Below are 24,073 nucleotides of genomic sequence, written 5' to 3'. Positions count from 1 at the left end.
ATGTGGTCATCTCAAAATGGCTTCTTGTGTTCTGAGCCCAACCCCCTGACCTATAACCTGAAGTGACATCAGTCACATGAAGCAACAATACTATGTGCAATATGACAACCCTTGTGTACATACGGTTCAGATATCGGAAAAGGATATTTATAGCATAGCATAGAGTACAGCACAGTGTTTTATTGTATAGTAGTATAGTATAGTAGATAGTGTACATAGCCTTTATTTATGTAAACCAGCTCTTTTCCCTTTTATCACACCTTGGGCTTTTGGGCTTTTCTACAGTAAAGGTGATGGGATATTATTTGAAACTGTATTTACACATCATTGTTTACAAATAGGGGAGTGGAGCCAGGGGGTGAGGCTCTCTTCACCTCAGCCAGCCCCTCACCACCAGCAGCAGCTGCTCTTGTAAGTTGTAACTGTTCCTTTGTTTGATAAATAGTCTGAGAACTCATTGGCTGACTGCCAGTTTAGGACAGAATGCTTCAAAGCATAACAATCATATTATTATGAGGTCATGTTGTTTGTTATATTGAAATATATGGGTTAGGGTTAGAGAGGTTTTAGGTTTTATTTCATTTCTAACATTTCCCCATGCCAGTTATCCGGTATGACATGTTGTGAGTAAAGAGTCTAATAGCTCTTGACCTTTGTAAGGCAGTGAGGGTATGTCCAGCATGTCAGTAACACTAGGCTATGCTACACCCTCAAAACATTTTCATATCATTTAATAAACAGAGATTAATAGATTAAATAAATGTTTTTTAATAAACATTTTCCTTATTTTAACTTCATAAAGGGGTTTGGACATCACGTCACGTCATTGGGCCAGTTGCTTATGGTCCCTTGAAAAGGAGGGTGCCACGTATTAAAGAGCTGTAACATCTAAACCATTCCTCCAACTTGGATCTGGATACCCTCAAATTAAAGAGGGTGTTTGACAGTCTGCACTTTAAGGCCATATTCATTCTATAACTTGAATATGTTTTGGTAAACAACTAAAATGACAACAGTTCTGTCAAAGAGTCCAAATGGACCTAACTGTAGCTTGGCTACTGTTTTCCAATTCTGGAAAAAGAAATGTTCAATGTTTTGATTACATTTCCTCACTCTGTTTTAATATTTTGATCATCTGTGTTGGTAGGATTCCCTGCACTGTGAACTGTCCATCTGGGCAGAGAGATGGAGGCTTCTGCTTACTCAGTGTCAGAGAGCCAGAGGACACACCTTGGGTCCCCTGATGCAGAGGCAGAAGGACAGAACCACCGGAAGGACAATCTTATTAGGCTCCAGCCACCACCACCACCACCACCTCCCACCCACAGGGACCATCACTCTCCCAAAATTAAAGAAGAGTACGACACACCGTGGGACAGCTTTCTACGGGACTTTATCAAAAACCAAAAGGCCAAAGATGAGATGCTCAGCAGATCTGCGTCAGGGTGTCACCTCTCTGAAGCAGCGAATGACATGGATAGTGACAGTAATGACATGGATAGTGACAGTAACGGCAGTTCAGAGGTCAAGACTGGAGGTCAGGAGGTCAAGATCGAAGAGTGCTATGGTAGGAATTCCTCTCAGCAAAGGCCAACCACGGGCCGCGCTAGAGCTGACCAATCACATCCTGAGTCAGGTGGTCACAAGAGCAGCTCAGTGATTGGATTACAGGAGCAGCAGAGAAGGACAGCGGCAGGGCAAACCTCTGAGCAAAGGAAACATAGTTGTGGTCATGAGGACATGCGCCAGTGCTACGTCCAGTGTGGGAAGAAACTAAACACGGCGGATATTGTGAAAATACAGCAGCGAATTAGAAGACCAGACCAACACCGTTGTGCTACAACTGATCAGTAAGTCACACATGCTGCTAACGCTAACACGTGCTGCTAACCGCTAACACATGCTGCTAATGCTAACACATGCTGCTAACGCTAACACATGCTGCTAACCCCTAACACATGCTGCTAACCCCTAACACATGCTGCTAACACTAACACATGCTGCTAACCCTAAAACATGAAAGGGCAATTGGTAATTAAACAGTAGGTAATTAAAGAGTAGGTAGTTAAAGGGCAGTTGGTAACTAAACAGTAGGTAATTAAACAGTAGGTAATTAAACAGTTGGTAGTTAAAGGGCAGAACTATAAGCACGTCTAACAGATGAATGTCATGTATGATAAGGCAGCAAGCTGGCTTGGAAGGGAGCTGCCAGTCAAGCGTGCAAAGGCCACGCCCACACAGCCTCAGAACTGTCTGACCAGGAAGTAGAGCCTAACTAGAAGATTATTTTCATAGTTTATTATGTGTCAACATTTTTCCTGGACACAAAATACATTTGGAACCATTTAATGTTTACTTTCCAGACCCTTAAATTACAGCAAATGCAATCAGTAATATTATTATTGCATTTGTAGGACGTGTCCTGTCAGTCTAGATGGGAGTTCAGTGAACTGTTTGTCTGTCATGTCTAATCGACCTGCGTTGTTTCTGCCTCCAGTGTTTCCAGCCGCAGGTCCTCTTCAGCTCATGTAACCATGGTAACCATGTATGAACCAGAATGCACCGAGTCCCCCAGATCTGGCCGTGGTTCTCCAGCCCTGAAAAGCCCACATTGGGACAGAGGAAGAGGAAGAGGACAGAGGAAGAGTGGAGGACAAGAGGACAGAGGAAGAGTGGAGATGAAAGACAGTGAGATGGATGGTAAGTCTTTGTTATTGGTGAGTGTCATTGCACTGTTGTAAAACCAATGCTGCCAGTGCAGTGTAAGTCAGTCAGTACCTGCATCGTCTGACAGTCCTGCTCTCTCCCGCTGTGTGGGGTTGATATATCAGGGCTAGTTCCCCAATCTAACCCAGTCCTGGACTACAGGACAGCCACATGTAAACACTTTTATCCCCAATCTAACCCAGTCCTGGACTACAGGACAGTCACATGTAAACACTTTTATCCAAAGTGACTTACTACATTTGTCTAAAGTAAGTGAATCAGTTTACACAATTGGGGAATAAAACATAATAAAAACAGACAAGAGAGAAATATGATAGAAAATCCATTTTAGGAATAGCAACTGCACTCTACTGCTCTCTACTGCCCTCTACTGCTCTCTACTGCCCCCTACTGCTCTCTACTGCTCTCTACTGCCCCCTGCTGTTCTCTACTGCTCTCTACTGCCCCCTGCTGTTCTCTACTGCTCTCTACTGCACTCTACTGCACTCTACTGCCCTCTACTGCCCTCTACTGCTCTCTACTGCACTCTACTGCCCTCTACTGCTCTCTACTGCTCTCTACTGCTCTCTACTGCCCTCTACTGCTCTCTACTGCCCTCTACCGCCCTCTACCGCCCTCTACTGCCCTCTGCTGCTCTCTACTGCCCTCTACTGCCCTCTACTGCCCTCTACTGCCCTCTACTGTCCTCTACTGCTCTCTACTGCCCTCTACTGCTCTCTACTGCCCTCTACTGCTCTCTACTGTCACAATTATTCAGAGCTTTGAACGAGATTATTAACACCCGAACAGCCATGGGTGGGGTCATTAACACTAGAACAGCCATGGGTGGGGTCATTAACACTAGAACAGCCACGGGTGGGGTCATTAACACTAGAACAGCCATGGGTTGGGTCATTAACACTAGAACAGCCATGGATGGGGTCATTAACACTAGAACAGCCATGGGTGGGGTCGTTAACACTAGAACAGCCATGGGTGGGGTCAATAACACTAGAACAGCCATGGGTGGGGTCATTAACACTAGAACAGCCATGGGTGGGGTCATTAACACTAGAACAGCCATGGGTGGGGTCATTAACACTAGAACAGCCACGGGTGGGGTCATTAACACTAGAAGTCACGGATGGGGTCATTAACACTAGAACAGCCATGGGTGTTGTCATTAACACTAGAACAGCCATGGGTGTTGTCATTAACACTAGAACAGCCATGGGTGTTGTCATTAACACTAGAACAGCCATGGGTGTTGTCATTAACACTAGAACAGCCATGGGTGGGGTCATTAACACTAGAAGTCACAGATGGGGTCATTATGAATGAATGGTCTTTATTGTCATTGATATAGTACAGGTACCAAACAACGACATTTTGGAGGGGGGGCTCCCATGGGTGGGGTCATTTAACCTAGTGAGTAAAAATAAATTCTACCTTTGAAGTCGATCAAATTTCAGGACCCTCCTTTCATGACTTTTCCGAGATAAGTGCGTTCTACCACCCAGTATCCTGACATGTTCTAAATCTACTTCGTATAAAGCTATTTCAATCACAGGTTTTAGCCCAGTTACATACGCAGTAGTGATAGGATATTATATGTCAATGTACAGACAGTTATGAATGCTAAACTGTACAGTAGGTCTCGCTATAGCTATCGCAGCAAAGTACTTGCAGTAGCCTACATTTGATTATGTCTGTAATCCTCAACTGATTTTCATGGAACAACATGGAACAAATACAATTTTATTTATGATACAGTATATAATGTGTATTAAGTGTATTTATGATGCAGTATATAATGTATATCAATTTTCAAATATTAGCATATTTATTACTATTATTTTGTAATAATGATAATCAACCTCTTTTGCATCATATGTGCAGCCACTCCCCGTGATAATCTGACCGTAATCCTGTATGGTGGTACGATGCTTGTAGGAGGTGCAGAGGTTTATCTCTCTGAGAGACTTACTTAGATAGATAAACAAATGTTGATATTTAATTTCTCTCTATATTTTTTTTTCTTAATATCCTAATGCTGTATGTAAAGCACTTTGAATTGCCCTTGTTGTATAAAATGTGCTGTACAAATAAACTTGCCTATGTAACCCTGTATATGTTCCTATTCTTACAGACCAGCAGAGCTCCAACCCAGGTTCAGACAGCGAGCCCAGCTCCACCACACCAGGAAACCATCAACAACACAGGAGCTCGAGGCGGAAGAATCACCTTAAAACACACCCACAGACTTACACCGGAGAGAAGACCTACCGCTGCCCACTGTGTGGGAAGAGTTTTAGTGGAGGAGGAGCCCTGAAGAAGCATCACAGAATACACACCGGAGAGAAACCATACCACTGCTCCCAGTGTGGGAAGAGTTTTAGTGGAGGAGGAGCCCTGAAGATGCATCAGAGAATACACACCGGGGAGAAACCATACCACTGCTCCCAGTGTGGGAAGAGTTTCAGTCAAGCAGGAGACCTGAAGAAGCATCAGAGAATACACACCGGAGAGAAACCATACCACTGCTCCCAGTGTGGGAAGAGTTTTAGTGAAGCAGGAAGTCTAAAGATTCACCAGAGAATACACACCGGAGAGAAACCATACCACTGCTCCCAGTGTGGGAAGAGTTTTAGTGAAGCAGGAAGTCTAAAGATTCACCAGAGAATACACACCGGGGAGAAACCATACCACTGCTCCCAGTGTGGGAAGAGTTTCAGTCAAGCAGGACAACTAACGGTTCATCAGAGAATACACACAGGAGAGAAACCATACCACTGTTCCCAGTGTGGGAAGAGTTTCAGTCGAGCAGGAACCCTAAAGGATCATCAGAGAATACACACAGGAGAGAAACCATACCAGTGCTCCCAGTGTGGGAAGAGTTTCAGTCAAGCAGGAGTCCTGAATAAGCATCAGAGAATACACACCGGAGAGAAACCATACCACTGCTCCCAGTGTGGGAAGAGTTTCAATGAATCAGAAAGTCTGAAAAGGCATCAGAGAATACACACCGGAGAGAAACCATACCACTGCTCCCAATGTGGGAAGAGTTTTAGTGAAGCAGGAAGTCTAAAGGATCATCAGAGAATACACACCGGAGAGAAACCATACCAGTGCTCCCAGTGTGGGAAGAGTTTCAGAAAAGCAGGACAACTAACGATTCATCAGAGAGCACACACAGGAGAGAAACCATACCACTGCTCCCAGTGTGGGAAGAGTTTTAGTGAAGGAGGACATCTAAAGAGGCATCAGAGAACACACACAGGAGAGAAACCATACCACTGCTCCCAGTGTGGGAAGAGTTTTAGTGAAGGAGGACATCTAAAGAGGCATCAGAGAACACACACAGGAGAGTAACCATACCACTGCTCTGGAAACGATCGTAGCTGTACGTCGGGTATTACCTACTGGTTATGCAGAGTTATTACAGGCATGTGAGCCGCACTGCCTATACTGTAATTCATGCGAAGTGAATGTGGCTCGTACTAAAATTAACGATGTTGTTATCAGCCGAGAAAATGAGTTAAGAAATGATTTTCTTTTACAACTTGAGTACAAGCATTTGCCTGGTTAGTAATCAAACGTTAAATCACCCTTCTCTGCCCTCTCCCGCTTCCAGACGAACGCCTACCCTATATTTTAGCACTTGGCTTAATTCAGCCGCTTTTCTTTGAGCCGCTATTCACCTGCTGTTACGGCTGTAGTGGTTGCAGCCGTAGTGTGTGTGTTGTTTCTTGTGTTGTTTCTCCCAGGTGATTGTCCTTCCTCCTGCCTGCGGCCATGGCGACGGCCTGATTGAGCACAGGGCCCTATTCCACGAAGCTCGATAAAGTTCTAAGCCTCGATAAAGATTTAAGCCTCGAAAATGTTAGCTTGCGTTCGGTGCCATCAATGTGGCTCAAATAATTCGCTGCTTGGTTGAGCTCCTTCTGAGTCAGATATAACTAGCCTGGTCGCGACCAGGCTAAAACACAGGCTATAGTGAGACGCGCGTCGAAAAAGGCTCACAGGCGGAAACTACATCCCGAACGACAGTTCCTCCCTAGGAAATATTAGTTCCCACTTCACACGAGATAGATAGATTAGATAGTTTGACTGTGTGATAGATAGATAATTTGATATTTTGAAAGTGTGATCGATCGATAGATAGATCGATATATCAATAAAGAAAAGAGTGTAAAAAAAAAAGTAATTCTCTCAACTTGCATTGCCGTCATCACAGCGGTCTGGCTGGCGTAGTGGTTAAGGCTGCGGACTCGAGTTCCAAAGGTTGCGAGTTCGAGACTTGACTAAGTCATTCATTTTTTTTTTTTTTACATTTAACCGAAGATTTCATGCAAAGGTTTCAAACACCATTGTAATCGTGTCAGTTCTTGTAAATTAGCCTGCACCATAATTTTATAGCCTACATACTTTTTTAGATGAGATTTTAGATTAGATTCAGACAACGAAATGCAGTAAAAAGTGCGCCTGAAGAGGGATTTGAACCACCGATTTAAAATGACGAATAAATCCTATGGCAGCGGTCGATACCACTAGGCCATTGTGGCGATATGACGGTTTGTAGCCTGCTGCTGATATCACCACAGTAGTAAATATTCATTTATTAAAATATGAACATATAACAATAACTGGGGCTAGTATGACCTACGCATTTAATCGGTCAGCAATTTCTTGCCAAACCATTTCCCTCGCCTTGTTAATTGCGGCAGTATTGCACTATTTTACATCTTATTTTTCCGTCTTCATAAAAAATCAATAATTCGGAATGCTGCGCAAATGTAGTACCCCTGCAGAGTGGAGTATCTTCATTTCGACAGATCGACTCTTCTGGGCTGCGTATGTCTGCGTGCACGCGCCCATATCGAAGATTTGTAAGCCTGTCTTCTGTGAACACTGATGACACAAGGCTGATCCTCATTCGAGGAATCACCTGAGGCTTGAAATCCAATCTCGAGTTCCCTGAGCGCCGCATTTATTTATAGCGCCGCTATACTGATCCACCTTTAGTGGAATGGCCCCCAGGTGTGCTTGAGAGTTGTTTTTGTTTTGGTTATTGTTAAATGCAGCTGTAATTTTGTATACCTTAGTTTTGTCGTTTGTGTTTATTAGTCTTAGGTTCAGTGTTTAGTGTTATTTGTAGTTTGATCACTAGGCCTATTAAGTTTCTTCATTTATTCTTTATTACCGTTAATATTATATATTCATTCGCTCTTTGTTTTGATAGAGTAGTTTTGAGTTCAGGAGTTTCACGGAAACCAGTTTTTTGTTTATTCTAAAATAAATCTTGTTTATTTTACATTGCTGTTTCTCCTCTCATTCTTGTCCCCCCGGTTTTATTTAATTGTTACCCCCCCCTAATTCCTAGACCATCTAGGGGGTCGTAACACCTGCGTTCAATTTAAAGTATATTTGGTATTTATAGAAGGAAGCACGTATGCAATGTTAAACAAGCGCAGCTCGTTTTATAAATTATGCTTACGTCCGTTTAGAAAAATGTGCTCACGTGAAAGTCAAAGATGACGTTCAAGTACCTTTTTATAAATGAGGCCCCAGGGGTGGCCAACCAGTTGGAGACTAAGATCCCCAAATAATTGTTGGGGTACCAGAAAGAGCCACATCATACATGCAGGCTCACAAAAGCTCTCACTCACACACACGCAATACATTTCCAATAGGCTATGAGACCAGTGGTGTCATTTCAGCAAAAGCCAAGGCATGGCAAGGTACAGAATAGGGGGGTTGAGGGGGGGTTTCAAATCAGTTGTGCAATAGTCTATTTTGGTGAGTTCTTTCTATACAATTGACTTATATTACATTAAGGTAATGAATAAAGGAGACAGCTACAGTATGTAGGTAGTAATCTACATCTTTCCTAGCAGGTGGACCTGGTTCAATCTCCTTAGAAACAGAATAGATAGAATAGAATAGACTTTATTGTCGTTGTACAGTTGCCTATACAATGAAATTGTAGTGGCTTTTCCGAAGGTGCAAAAAAACAGAAAACATATTCACATATTCACAAACATATACACATATAAGATAAACATTTATGAACATGTCTTATGTCTACTGTTCAGTGTTCTGATGGTCCATGGGTAGAAACTGTTGGACAGCCTGTTTGTTCTAGCCTTTATGCTCCTGTACCTCACTCCAGAGCGCATCAGGCTGAACAGGTGGTGACCAGGGTGGAGGTGGTCTTTAAGAATCATTCCTGCTCTGGAGAGGCACCGAGAGCGTGCCACGTCATCCAGGGAGGGCAGGGGACAGCCGATTACTTTTTCCGCTGACTTCACCACTCTCTGCAGTCTCTTTTTGTCCACTACCTTGCAGCCAGCGTACCATGCTGTGATGGAGAATGTCAGCACACTCTCAATGATGGAGTGGTAGAAGGTTACCAGCAGCTTCTCCTCCACCCTGTTTCTTTTGAGAACATTACAGATTTAGCTATTCTCAACTCTAAATCAACTGCACTGTTAAAACATTTTTTTTTTTTTTTTTTTTTTTTTACATATTTGTGTTACAGCTCACCTATTACAAGTGAGACGATTGACAATATCAAAAACATGCTTGCACACACACATATAACTTACTCACACACAAGTTAGTGTTACTGGCCCCAATTTGGTACAATTATTACAGAAATTATTGAGAATAGAGACATGGTTGACATTAAACTAGCTGTTGTACCCAGTAACAACGATCTCTGGCAGAGAACGGGCGAACAACCAGTGGAAGAACAAATCAAGAGAAGAAGGTGGGGATGGATCAGCCACACACTACGCAAACCAAACACCAGCACCACCAGACAGGCCCTTAGATGGAACCCCCAAGGCAAAAGGAAGAGAGGCCGACCCAAGAACACCTGGCGCAGGGACTTGGAGACAGACATCACACAGAGTGGACTAACATGGAAACAGCTGGAAAGCAAAGCACAGGACAGAGGACCCTGGCGAACTGTTGTCGACGGCCTATGCTCCTCCAAAAGGAGCGATAGGCGTAAGTAAGTAAGTGTACCCTTTAACATTCGCTAACTAGCTTGTTACAGTTAGCTTCACAATCGCGGGTGACGTTAGGTTGGATTTTTCACTAAAATAAAATGTAATTAGAACATGTTTGTACTGACACAACATGACATGAACTTGTTCATTAATATATTACATTTGAACCAACAGTATTATGGCGTTTATACCGTTTGTTTAACCCACCTGAATGAATGAGAATCGTGGACAAGGTTTTAACATTAAGGTTACTCATGGCTTGTTTATTGAGGAACCGATGTCCCGCTCCAGTGTTAGCAGATTGGGCTACTTTTGGTCACTCTGGACGGGTGGATTCGGCAGCTTTTAGATTGAAATTGTCAATCCCGTCTGGCAACCCTGCGCTCCACTACAGCGCCTGGCTGGGGGGGTGAGATGGAGCCGGGAGGATGTTGAGTTACCGTTGTGGATAAAATCACCAACATGACAACACGTGTTTCAGATACAATTTTCAGGGGATTTTTTTTTTTTGCAGGTATGGCGTGTGCCATGAATTGCTAAACCAAAACGACGGCTATTGAGACACAGCGAGCGAGCCACACACTTTTAATGAATGGATTAAAGAGCCGCACACAGACAGGCAAAATAAAATTGCGTACGTACTAAAGTCTATAAATACCAAATATACTTGAGAATGAGCTTTGTATTTACGCCCTGAGATAGTGGCTCAATTATAGCGGCTGAATTAAGCCAAGTGAGCGGGAGAGGGCAGAGAAGGGTGGCTTCTCTGTAAGTTGCATTTGTAGTGAGGCTGATAGGCATAACACTTGTGCATTTTATGACTAAAGCATGAAACTTTCTTCAGTGTTTCTATAGACTGTAAAGTTGTAAACTTCATTTTTAGACGTGGAACCACTTCAGATTTGACCTCTGGCGTCAGGTAGACTAAAGCCCCGGGCTGGCCTGCTTCTTTGGCGCTTTTCCATTTGTCGCCCGGGTCGCCTCGGCTCGGTTCGGGTCGCTTCTTTAGCTACCCTTCTTAACCAGGAACCAAATTTAGACCCGGAAACTTTTTGCCAGGCTGCGTGTCACGCTGCACACCGTTGATTGGTCAATGGAAATCGTCATCCCATGTTCATAGATTTCTTCGCTAACCACCATCTTTAAATACCACATTCGCTCTTGGAAAATGTCACTACAGTTTCTGTAATAGCTTATTAATAAAGATTCGAAAAATTATGCTGACCATCGTATTATCTTAGTTTAATGTCATTTCAATGCATCATAGAACTTTTATTTACAACAAGCATAACACAAAAATCGCTATTATGCACCGTCTTTGCCCGTGAATAACACCGGCTGTGAATGTGGTAGAAACACAATACTCCTTTGCTAACTTCACCATCGGTATACGGTCATTTTGAGCCCTTAACCACCGCGCTGACACCCCGAGAAGTTATGCTTTTAACCTTAAACTGAACCGGGAGTTCACCGCTGCTCTAAGCAGCAGCACGTCATGGAGGATATCAGCGGGGGGAGAGACAATTTCTAACAGGGAATTCGCTCCGCGCTGTGTCAACTGTGATAACAGTGTCGTATTGACACCATTCAAATGGTTTTGGATTCCCTGTCCTCTCCCCTATCCGGACGTTTGAATTGTTATCCTAACCCACGGTAGATCACAGTTATTAACCTGCAAAGGGCACCGTGTTTGTCCGTGAATAACACGGCACACAATGATATTACAGTTCATAAAGCAGACAAGTGAAGGCAGTGGTTTTAAGGGTTCAAAAAACATGACTTTATTATGTGTACATAGCTTCCTCTCTCTCTTTCTCTTTCTCTCCAAAAAACCACGGTTAATAATATACCACATGCCGAGGGAAAGGCATACAATAGCTTCAAGTTCCTCCATGTCGCTGTTGTTGTGGCTGTGTTGTGTCTCGTGAAAATATACGTCACCACCATGGCGCGCTTTTATGACGCGTAACTCCGCCTACTATCGCCTACTCCTCCTACTCGTTCCTGGTCTGTTGTGTATAGTGGAAAACCAGAACTGTTCAAAAGCGGGCCGAAGCGTGCCGAAGCGACCCGACCCGAAGCGATCCGGGCCGCTGATGGAAAAGCGCCATAAAGGTAGACACTAATTTTCAGGAGTAAAATATTTCTGCAAATCATTCTAGAATTTTGCTGTGCAATCTAGAACTTCCATTAACTGCAATGTATAATGTCTGCTTGAGTGCATTATGACATCAAATGGAATAGTTAGGATGTATGCAACATTCTTAGAACATGGAAGCAATTTACCATGAGAGGAAGGGGGTTGTGGACTCATTTACCACTGGTACAGGGTTGGAAAACCCTGTGATCATCAACCCTGTGATCAACCCTATGATCATTCTATAGTATAATATGATATATTATCATTCTAAGGAAAAAATAAATAACGTTTAAAAAAAAGAACATAGTAATATACTATATTCTTTTTCCATTTTTTTTTCACTTTATTATTTAAAAAAAATCATTTTGATCATTCTATGATCATTCTATAGTATAATATGATATATTATTATCATTCAAAGAAAAAAAGTTTTTTTAAAAGGATGGATATATTAATGGTGGGACACATATGACAGAACGGACATTGTAGCAGGTAACTGCCTCCAGCAGAGGGCAGTAATGCAGCATCAAGGACGCACGCTGCCGTTAAAACCAAAAGAAGAAGAAGACGACGACGTGGTCTATTCCCGCGATACCAAGGAACGAGAAGTCGATCTAAGAGGGCGGAGTCAGTAAACACACACCGTGCTGAAGCTGAAGACCTTACAAGTGATTATTACGTTTACAACTATGACAGAGGGCAAACATTACAGCAGCAATGCAACATCTGTAGTGATGGCGAGATGAAGCTTCATGAACTGACTATGTTACATAGTGAAGGACTTTGCACAAACTAATGTCAGGAGGAGAGGACGTGTTGGTCATTGTTAAAGGTAAGAATGGTCTATTATTATTTGATTTTATTAGAGATATTGTATTAATCTATGAGTCAAATTAACTCGGGGTGGTGGGTAGTAGGGTTAGGGTTAACTAACGGTCTATGCTGTAGTAGGGTTAGGGTTGACTAACGGTCTATGCTGTAGGGTTAGGGTTAACTAACGGTCTATGCTCTAGTAGGGTTAGGGTTAACTAACGGTCTATGCTGTAGGGTTAGGGTTAACTAACGGTCTATGCTCTAGTAGGGTTAGGGTTAACCAACGGTCTATGCTGTAGTAGGGTTAGGGTTAACTAACGGTCTATGCTGTAGGGTTAGGGTTAACTAACGGTCTATGCTGTAGGGTTAGGGTTAACTAACGGTCTATGCTGTAGTAGGGTTAGGGTTAACTAACGGTCTATGCTGTAGTAGGGTTAGGGTTAACTAACGGTCTATGCTGTAGGGTTAGGATTAACTAACGGTCTATGCTGTAGTAGGGTTAGGGTTAACTAACGGTCTATGCTGTAGTAGGGTTAGGGTTAACTAACGGTCTATGCTGTAGTAGGGTTAGGGTTAACTAACGGTCTATGCTCTAGTAGGGTTAGGGTTAACTAACGGTCTATGCTCTAGTAGGGTTAGGGTTAACTAACGGTCTATGCTGTAGTAGGGTTAGGGTTAACTACGGGTCTATGCTGTAGGGTTAGGGTTAACTAACGGTCTATGCTGTAGTAGGGTTAGGGTTAACTAACGGTCTATGCTGTAGTAGGGTTAGGGTTAACTAACGGTCTATGCTGTTGTAGGGTTAGGGTTAACTAACGGTCTATGCTGTAGGGTTAGGGTTAACTAACGGTCTATGCTGTAGTAGGGTTAGGGTTAACTAACGGTCTATGCTGTAGTAGGGTTAGGGTTAACTAACGGTCTATGCTGTAGTAGGGTTAGGGTTAACTAACGGTCTATGCTGTAGGGTTAGGGTTAACTAACGGTCTATGCTGTAGTAGGGTTAGGGTTAACTAACGGTCTATGCTGTAGTAGGGTTAGGGTTAACTAACGGTCTATGCTGTAGTAGGGTTAGGGTTAACTAACGGTCTATGCTGTAGGGTTAGGGTTAACTAACGGTCTATGCTGTAGTAGGGTTAGGGTTAACTAACGGTCTATGCTGTAGGGTTAGGGTTAACTAACGGTCTATGTGTAGGGTTAGGGTTAACTAACGGTCTATGCTGTAGGGTTAGGGTTAACTAACGGTCTATGCTGTAGTAGGGTTAGGGTTAACTAACGGTCTATGCTGTAGTAGGGTTAGGGTTAACTAACGGTCTATGCTGTAGTAGGGTTAGGGTTAACTAACGGTCTATGCTGTAGGGTTAGGGTTAACTAACGGTCTATGCTGTAGTAGGGTTAGGGTTAACTAACGGTCTATGCTTGATATGATGATGGTTTCTCCCCAGAATGAATCAATTGAAATCACCAAGGTCGGCTCAGATGGGACAGTTTGAAGATATCATTTATTTCAGCTGATCAGGGCCCACATCGTTCATGCTCCAAGTGTGAGTGGCTTCTCACTCCAGTACACAATTCTTATAGTACAAATTATTGCTGATCTAGCTTTCAGCTGTACAGTGTCAATCATTATTCTGCTGTCAACTTAATAACATGAGATTTCCGTTCGCCTCCCCTTTATCCCATAACGGGTTGGTCGTCATGGCAACCCAGTCACCCGATTCCTGACCCCTTGACCCAGTCTCTTCACTGGCCCGACTAGTCAACAAGGTCCATGACACATAGGGATAGACTGGCTGGCAGTTTAACAACATTATAGCTTAATTATGTTTACTAATGATTTCATGCGTAGTGTCTACAATTTGTGACACAGCCCAATGAAAAGGGCTACCTGTAGGCGAAATCATTTTTCAGTTTTTTACATGTGCTTAAACTACAGATTGTAAGCTTTCAAATGATGCATCATACATTGAAATCGGAAACAAATTGAAGACGACATGAGTATTTGAAAGTTGCTACACCGGAAATCACTAAGCACATAAAATCCCCATCAAAGATAATAAATCCCCATCAAACAACAAGAAACGAAGTCATTGTGTTATAGATTACACTTATGTAATGAACGTAAAACGGTTCGGAAAAATAACGAGTGGGTACTTCACATCTTCGAGTTGAATGTTAGCTAAAAAAACGAAAATCTGAAAAAAAATATAAAAAAAAATAAAGACGAATTTGACGTCTTTCTCATTTCCGAGAGGTGTCCAGAAACACCAGGAGCAGTCACATTTATCTATGCACACTTGAAAAACACATCATAACAATCCACTCTTTTTTTTCCTCTAATCTGGGAAATTATTTTTAATTATATGATTAATATTTCTTACTGTCACATGGCTGAAACCTCACATTCCCCTCCCGGGGACATCATTAAATGATCTCTTCCCATAGACAAATGTGAGCCCCCAGTCATGCCTCAATGGCCGATCAAACGTCTCATCTCTCAATTACTTAAAGGTGAGTAAAAGTTCGTCCATGGTTAACCTACTCTAGTTAATAATTACCTTCTTTGGATAAAAACCTTTTGATGTTTGAAGGAGAAAATATCCAAATAGGCTCTTATTACTATGTCTAAGCACTCAACTTGCATATAACAGTTATATTTTTAATTCTATTCATTCCGTGCGTTACTTGAGATTATAATTCACATCAAATTGACTATGTCTTCCATGATTTGTTTACAATTATGCATGTTTAACAAACTGGAGGTTGTTTCTGTATCTTGATTCTTGTCGATCTTCAACAGAGGGACCTCATGCGTTTCCTGGTTGCAATGAGGTACTATCTGAGATGATAGAATGACGATTCTTCATGGTCGTCTGCTTTTAGCCTTGGTTGTCCTTTTCTCTTGTTGCTGTGTTATTGAGAGACTCATAGTAGAAATTATTTCATTCACACCATAATTTCACTTTCGCTCTCCTTTCTCCCTTTCTCCTTCTGTTGATGAGGTATCAGAGCTTGATGTAGGGCTCTGTCTCCTTTGTGCAAAGTTCACATGAATGTCTCTGGTTGCAATCATTGGCATGTTAGTTGTGACATTCATGGATCGCATAATGAGTGTTCGGAAAATCGGAAAACAGCATCCCATGATCACAATAATAATCATCATGATTATTATCACTGGTGTTAGGAGTCCCATAATCCATGTCAGTGTTGTGTTACCATTGAAGAATTTTGCAAGGTAATTGAACACTTCTGCTCCATATCCCCCTCCTTCTCTGGCCTCTCTGTTAGTTCTCACTATCCCTTGTTGAATCCTTTTGATGTTCCTAATAGCATTGGACAAGTTACCCAAACCTTCTGACATTGAGGGTAAATATGTGCAACAGGTGTCTGATCCTACAATTGCGCATACTCCTCCTTGTGCGGCTGTAATCGAATCTAGGGCAATGCGGTTGTCAATGGTGAATTGTCTTATGGTAGCAATTTCGCTGCTTAAAGCTTGAAATCCCATTAGAGTCGCATTGGCCACTTGGGAAAGGTCATGACGGGTTAATGCTATCAAGTAATGGTTGGCATACTGTAACTCGGTATTCCAAAATATGGACTTGAACACTCGTTGTGCATGTGTGAAGATTCTAGACTCTTCAGGTAGCTTGTAATACTTATCGGACAACTCTTTTGGGTCAGTGTTTTTCAAGTGTATGTAGCCATCTACCTCATTACTCTGCCTTTTCTGTCGTCTACTGCTATTGCGTGGTGTCAAGTCATTGTCTTCGTATTCTATGGGTTCAACTAAATACACCAGGTCATTCAGCATGCACATTGATACACCAGGTAATTGATGACTGCGTTGCTGCCCTTACTCGATGCCATCCCTTCATCGATGAGGTAGTTCACCTGCTTAGGCATCCCTTCGCAGGAGACACCAAAGAGGCCGCACTTGCGTGGAGTCAGAAAGTACATGGGCCCTGGTTGATGAGGGTCAGTGGGGTAGTGGACCTAAGAAAGAGAGGCAAAAGAGGAAGAGAAGAAAAAGATTAGATGCAGTGAAAAGTAACATCACAGAGGTGTGTGTGTGGGTAAATGAAATTCAATCAACCAAATCAACAGTGTCATAGGATGAAGTTATTCTCACCTGTTGTGCAAAATCAAAACTGTAGTGCAGATTTCCTTGCTTGCTGGTGTGGAGGGGCCAAGAGAGAGCTGCAATTCCTCACAGACCTTCGCACATGCAGCATTCATTTTCTGGTAGAAAGAACGCTCCTTTGCAACACGGTCTAGATGCTGCTCCTGCTTCTTCAGCTTGGCTGATTTCACCACATCCGGCAGATTGGCACTTCGGAACACTTGGTAGTTGTTCCTCTGGCACTCCCAGCACAGATCTGTCCGGGGTTTGGTGCTGGTTATTTCAGGGAGCAATTCCTTCCACAGATTTCGGAAGCCTTGCGTACTAACAACACGTTGCTCTGCAAAAGAAGATTTTATGAGTATGAGATTGGATTGCTCAGTCAATGCTACATGTTGATTCATGTTCAATGCAATGGCAAAATGTGATGATGTAACAATCATGCTATTATCACATGAATGCCATTCCCATGTGCTTAACATAATCTATTCTATAGTCTCAATGAATGTGCCTTTTTTTAAACAAACCCCCCCATTGTATTGGCAATAGCAACTTCAGGCTCATGAATCTGAATTTGTTAATTGCACATTAGCATGGCTATCACAGTGTATACACAGGGCCTGGCTGTTAACACAGCCATCAGTCAAGTCATTTTAAAAAGTTGTTTTAGCATATTTAACACAATGTAACATATTTTACATTGTTACATTTCTGTAATCTTGGATTGTAGTCCCACACACACATTTTACATACCAGATTTTTGCAGAGCATCACTGTAGAGACGCCAGACGGAGGTTTTGGTGACATTGGACGGCAGCAGTTTAGCACTGTAGTCCCTGTGTCCAGGGTGTCTGCCAGGTAGAATAATGGCGTGATCTTCAGCGTAGTTTTTGATGAATTTCACGACTCCCTCGATGTCATCTTTTGTGTGTTTTTTCGACATGTCTTTCTCTCGCGTGGCAGAGCACCGTGCTCCTGGTACCATTGGGAAATGGTATGGAGAGTTCGGCTGCTGATCCTGAGCAAAAAAACAACAGAACGTATAAATAATAGACGATATTATCGGCACCGATATTTATCGGCCCGATATTGAGGAATTAATGTTTATCGGTATCGGTATTTATTATAAAATTAGCCGATATTTAAACCGATAATATGAAGCCGGAAATATTTCTGCTTCCGGTTTCCGCACTCTGCTTCCGGGTTCCGCGCTCAGGCACGCAGTTTGTATAGACGAGACGCGAGCGAAACATGCCTTCCCCTGTGTGGACATTCTTCACAATTTCTAAGGCAGATGTTGCGTTTGCAATTTGCAATACATGTTCAACAAAAGTTCGGAGAGGAGGGCAAAGGGCAAAGAGTTACAACACAACGAATCTAATAAGTCACCTGAAGAATCACCATTGCAAGCACGCTGTATGGAAGGAATATCAAGCACTCGTAGCAGAACACGTTAGCCCAGCCACGGGAAAAAAATCCGCGGTGCCTATTGAAAACGCATTTGAAAACAGCAGGAAGTTCACTCGAGACAGCTCAAAGGCTCAAGCCATCAATGAAAAAATAATGGAGTTGATGGCCCTCGACGACCAGCCTTTCTCTGTAGTAGAAGATAAAGGATTTCGCCAGCTAATTTCACATTTAGAGCCCCGGTATGTACTCCCAAGTCGCCGCTATTTTGCAGACGTGTGCCTGCCTGCTATGTATGATACAGTCGCCACACACATCCATAGTCTGATCGATACAAGCGTAAGCCAGATAAGTTTTACCACGGACATATGGACTTCTGACGTTAGTCCAGTCAGTATGCTTAGTTTAACGGCCCAGTGGTTGGATGAGGACTTCAATATGAAGAAGACACTGCTGCATGCGCAGGAGTTCTCCGGTTCGCATACTGCGACAGCCATCCGCGGCGCTTTTGAAACCATGTTTGGACAGTGGAATATACCTAAGGAGCGGGTGCACGTTGTGCTGAGGGACAATGCGCGCAATATGGTCAGGGCTTGTGATGAATGTGAAGTTGCAAGCTTGGGCTGTATGGCCCACAGTTTACAACTTGCCGTTAATGAGGCTGTACTGAGCCAGAGAAGTATATCCGACTGTGTTGCGATCGGGAGGAAGATGGTAGGACACTTTAAGCACTCCCAACGCGCAACAGACCAGGGAGTGAAAACTTCCAAGAGCACCCTGTTACAAGCAGTAGACCAGAGATTCGGTCACATCCATGAAGAGCCCCTGTATTATCTCGCAACAATCTTGGACCCTAGATACAAGGACCGCTTCTTCAAGGTTGGAACAAAAGTGCAAGCAGCAGACATGTTGCAAGAGAAGATGATCAGCTGTGCAACAGCTGACCAGCCAGCCGAGCCGCAAGCAAAGAAGACAAGGACAGACGGTAATGAATGAATGAATGGTCTTTATTTTATTATTTATTTATTTAAGACTCTTTATTGTCATTGCTATAGTACAGGACAGGTACCAAACAACGACATTTGGGAGGGGGGGGCTCCCCTGGTGCTAGGAAAGAAAAAAAGAAAAAAAAACAAGAGGGGAAAAGAGCTGGTTATTGGTTATGGTTAGGGTTAGCTGGTTGATATTAAATCATCAATCTTTGCTCACTACATAGCCTTTCTTACCTTCAGGTGTGCATGAACTACAGGTTATCAACTGTGAAATGATATCTGAATGGTCTTTATTGTCATCAGTGATGCCGGTAACGCGATACTAAGTATCGCGATACTCTAATCTGATTACTTTTCCCAGTAACGACTATTCTATCGCGATACTATTTCCAAATCAGTAATCTGATTAAAGTTACTTATTCGAGTGACTGTGCGTTACTATTGCGTTACTACCTCATAACTTAGGCTAAATGCAGTATTTCTTTGTAATGTTCGATAGTAAACAAACATTTATTGCTTTTCTCGCGTCTTGGGGAGTGACGTCAGTGATCACGTTTTCAACACGAGGTGCAGCAGAATCGCTCACGTGTATCACCACGCTGATTGCACAGTGTAAACAGAAGCGTATAATGGAGCGAGAACAGAGATATGCGTTAAATAGCTGGAAATATAGGGATTATTTTGAGTTTGTGTCAGCAAAGGATGACAAGAACATAAATGTTCGTTGTACACTCTGTGCTGGCAAGAAAATATTGTCCTGTGGTAAAAGCCTGAATGGTCAGGGTAGGTTTTAGGTTTTGTGAAACCCCTCCTTGCTAGTTACTGTTAAGGGGAGGCTACCCCCCCTAGACTTTGCCAATAGGCAAAAAAAGAAAGAAAATAGATATCACTATGAACACATTCCCAGTTTGTTATGTACATAAAAACTATGAAAAAATGTATTGCAAGTTTTCTGAATTTATTATTGTTTATGTTTATTATGCAAATTAGATGCTAATTGGACCCAAATCTCCAGGATCACTCACACCATCATATTTGTCAATTTTTTTTATTTTTTTTTTTATTTATGTTGACACATAAGAAAACAAACTTTGCACACAGCAGATTGTGTCTATGTCCTCGTATCAGCCCATACATCAGGAAATACTGTCCATAGTCATAAAAAAATCTATTTTCGCCATGGTTTTGGTATAAAATGTACTATAAACAGGGCTATGAATGATATATCATCAAACTCTTGTGTGCAGAGAAGCAGAATATGGATAGGAAGAAATGTGGAAAGTTTGGTCTGTTTTGGTGCAAGGAAAATCCTTGTGTGTGGACAAGTGTGTGGACAAACACATAAAAACAAATTTTCGGGAAAACAGACTCAAAGTTTTGTATTGTGAAATATGAAACATTTTTATTTGAAACTGCTATTCACAAACACAAAACCTAATCAAACCATTAGCAATAAACATCCTAAACACCTGACTGATAACTGAATAACATAAACTGAACAGAAATGCACACAGGCTACAAATAGTGGCTGTTATGGAATAGAAAGTGTCTCCCTCTCTCACAAACCTCTGGCACCACCATGTAATCAGCACACAGAACTACAGCCAGCCAGCCAGCCACACACACACACACACACACACACACACACACACACACACACACACACACACACACACACACACACACACACACACACACACACACACACACACACACACTTGTGTCAAGCCTAGTTACAGAACCTGGTACTGGTGTGTGAGCACATCTGCCTCTCCTGTGTGTGAGAGAGGGACAGAACCTGGTACTGGCGCCGCAACCGAGTCGGGGCTCGGATATGTGTTCGGCGGGCCCGAGCCGATTCAGGAAATATTAGAACGGCGTCTGTGGCTCGTACGGTTGCGACGCAGCGGTACTTTGACCTGAAGTGCCTAGGCCGAGAAGCCTGAATTTGAGTTATTTTTAAATGCTTTTCGGTCAGCGCGGCCGTTCCGAGGCGCAGAGACGCACCGTTTTCGACGAGGTCATTCGTAAGGGGCTTGGCACCCGTACTCTGTCGAGTTTTTTCTGCTAGGCGCGACCGAAGATGTTCGACATTTGTGAAAACCAGACCTCTAGCTCACTCAGGAGGGGAGTTATGAATTCTGGCCACAGGAGGCCATACAATGGGCTAGAGACTTGAAATCACTTTTGTCTGAAAGCTGGCATCCCACTGATGGTGTGTGTCTTTTTCTGTTCCCCTGGCTACATAGGAAGTGTCCCAAAGGTGAGCCTAAAGTTCAGGAGGTCGCCAATGTTAAACGGCTGAGTGGGGAGGGGTAGTGAGTGACTAAATTGAGTGCTGTTTGGTGATACATTGGGCTAGAGATCTGAAATCACTTTTGGCTGAAAGCTGGCATCCCACTGATGGTGTGTGTCTTTTTCTGTTCCCCTGGCTACATAGGAAGTGTCCCAAAAGTGAGCCTAAAGTTCAGGAGGTCGCCAATGTTAAACGGTGGGTCACAGTGATTGACTAAATTGAGCGCTGTTTGGTGATACATTGGGCTAGAGACTTGAAATCACTTTTGTCTGAAAGCTGGCATCCCACTGATGGTGTGTGTCTTTTTCTGTTCCCCTGGCTACATAGGAAGTGTCCCAAAAGTGTCCCTAAAGTTCAGTAGGTCGCCAATGTTAAACGGCTGAGTGGAGAGGCTAGTTCCGCCTTCCGCGTCACATGGGACACGACAACCAATCACATTCGAGAATTTTCGCATCAACCAATAGAATCGCGTATTCTAAAAGAATGCAACCTATCTATTTTAGTGATTGGTTGCTGATACAAGGGGCGTTGTAAATTTTGGAAGCGGCCATTTTGAGCACAAGAAACACATCTTTCAAACAAGGCCAGGCTTGATGTATTTCAGACAGCAGCCGTTTCGGTAACGCTGTGCGTAAACTACTAACTTTTGGCGAATTTATGAGGATTTTACGGACGCATGCACCACAATCAAGTAAAATAAACAACCAAATGTGTTTTTGTCGACGTTGTATTGTCACTAATATGAAAGAAAACATGTTTAGGAGGCAAAAGAGCAACTCATCTCAAAATCGGGGAAAAATGGGAAATTGCGTTTTGAGGGGGGTAGCCCCACTTAAATAAAGATTATATTTATTTTATTGTTTAAAAACAAGTATTTATGTTGGGTGAGGCAAAGAAAGACTCTTTATTTTGTTGTTTTAAGTTATTGTTTAAAGTTTAATTATGTAATTTAAGTTACTGTTAAAATAAAGTGAGTTTTGGCAAAACCAGTTTTCATTTTTATGTTGCGGGTGGGGGGGGGGGGGGGGGGGTCGGGTGCCTAGGCAGCTGCCAATAGTAACTAAAAAAGTAACTAGTAATCTAACTTAGTTACTTTTAAAATCAAGTAATCAGTAAAGTAACTAGATTACTTTTTAAAGGAGTAATCAGTAATCAGTAATCAGAATACTTTTTCAAAGTAACTGTGGCAACACTGATTGTCATTGATATAGTACAGGTACCAAACAACGAAATTTGGGAGGGGGAGCTCCCCTGGTGCTAGGAAAGAAAAAATAAAATAATAATAATAATATCGGTATCGGTATCGGTATCGGCCACGAGAAGCGGGTAAATATCGGTATCGGTATCGGTTGGGAAAAATGCATATCGTGCATCCCTACTAATAGCTATAGATAATGTCTGCTAGCTAGCATGGCTAACGCCACGATACATACTAGGTCATTACTACTAACAGTAACAGAACGTATAAATAACAGCACAGCAGAAATAGCTAATGTCTGCTAGCTAGCATGGCTAACGCCACGATACATACTAGGTCATTACTACTAACAGTAACAGAACGTATAAATAACAGCACAGTAGAAATAGCTAATGTCTGCTAGCTAGCATGGCTAACGCCACGATACATACTAGGTCATTTTAACTACTAACAGTAACAGAACGTATACATTTTAAAGAGCTTACCCCAATACGAAGCAGAAGGTGTCACGGCAGACGTTCGTCCCCTGAATGGAGTATGATACCCTGGATAACTTGCGTTTTTTAGGCAGTTTTTTGAGACCTTGAGTCATAACGGAACGATTCATAGACGTCAAGAGAGCGCCCATAACCAGCAAGTCTTTGTTCTCTGCATCCAAAGATGCTGTATTCAACCGCGTCTCGTAGATCAGTTCAGAAGACAGTCTTTTGCTGCAAGAGATTCTCGGTCGAGCATTGTCTGTGCGTGTAAGCTTGCATTTGCACTCAAATCGTTTGATTTTGTCCAATTCGGAGTCTTGCTCGGTAAACTCATTTTCAACATTCTCGTCAGACCAATCTTCGGCGAGATCAGCTATCTCAGATCGTGGTTGAAGCGAGTCTTCTTCTTCGCTATCGGAATCCGAGGAGGACAGAGGATCTGAATTGCCTCCGTGCATGTAGTCAGCAATGAACGAGGTCATCAATTCTCCATTGTCGATCCTTGTACCGGCAGCAGAAATTCTGTTGATCTCATCGGCGAGCATTTGCGATTCCATCTTGCAGTCAAACACAACACAGCACAATACAGTAAACAGACCAACATTTGGCTTTTTATCCCTCCCCCTCGCCCAGCTATTGGCTACGTCGATTGAGCTCACAGCCATTCACACCGATTGTTGTTGTTAGCTGGGCTCACGTTCCCGCCCCCAAGTTCTCGGGAGCATTCAGGCGAAAAATACGCTTATTTTGTTGATTAAGTACACGTATTTAACTATCGTAAAACTGCTCGAAAAAATAACGAGTGGGTAGTTCAAAACCTTAACTTGTGTCTGGTGACAAAAAACCGAAATCAGATTTTTTTGGTCAAAACATTTTTGAACGCAAATTTGAAGCCTTTGCACTTTG

This window comes from Nansenia antarctica (genome assembly GCF_963989245.1).
Source record: "Nansenia antarctica genome assembly, chromosome: 8".
Lineage (NCBI taxonomy): Eukaryota > Metazoa > Chordata > Actinopteri > Argentiniformes > Microstomatidae > Nansenia > Nansenia antarctica.
This window is presented reverse-complemented; position numbering follows the sequence as displayed.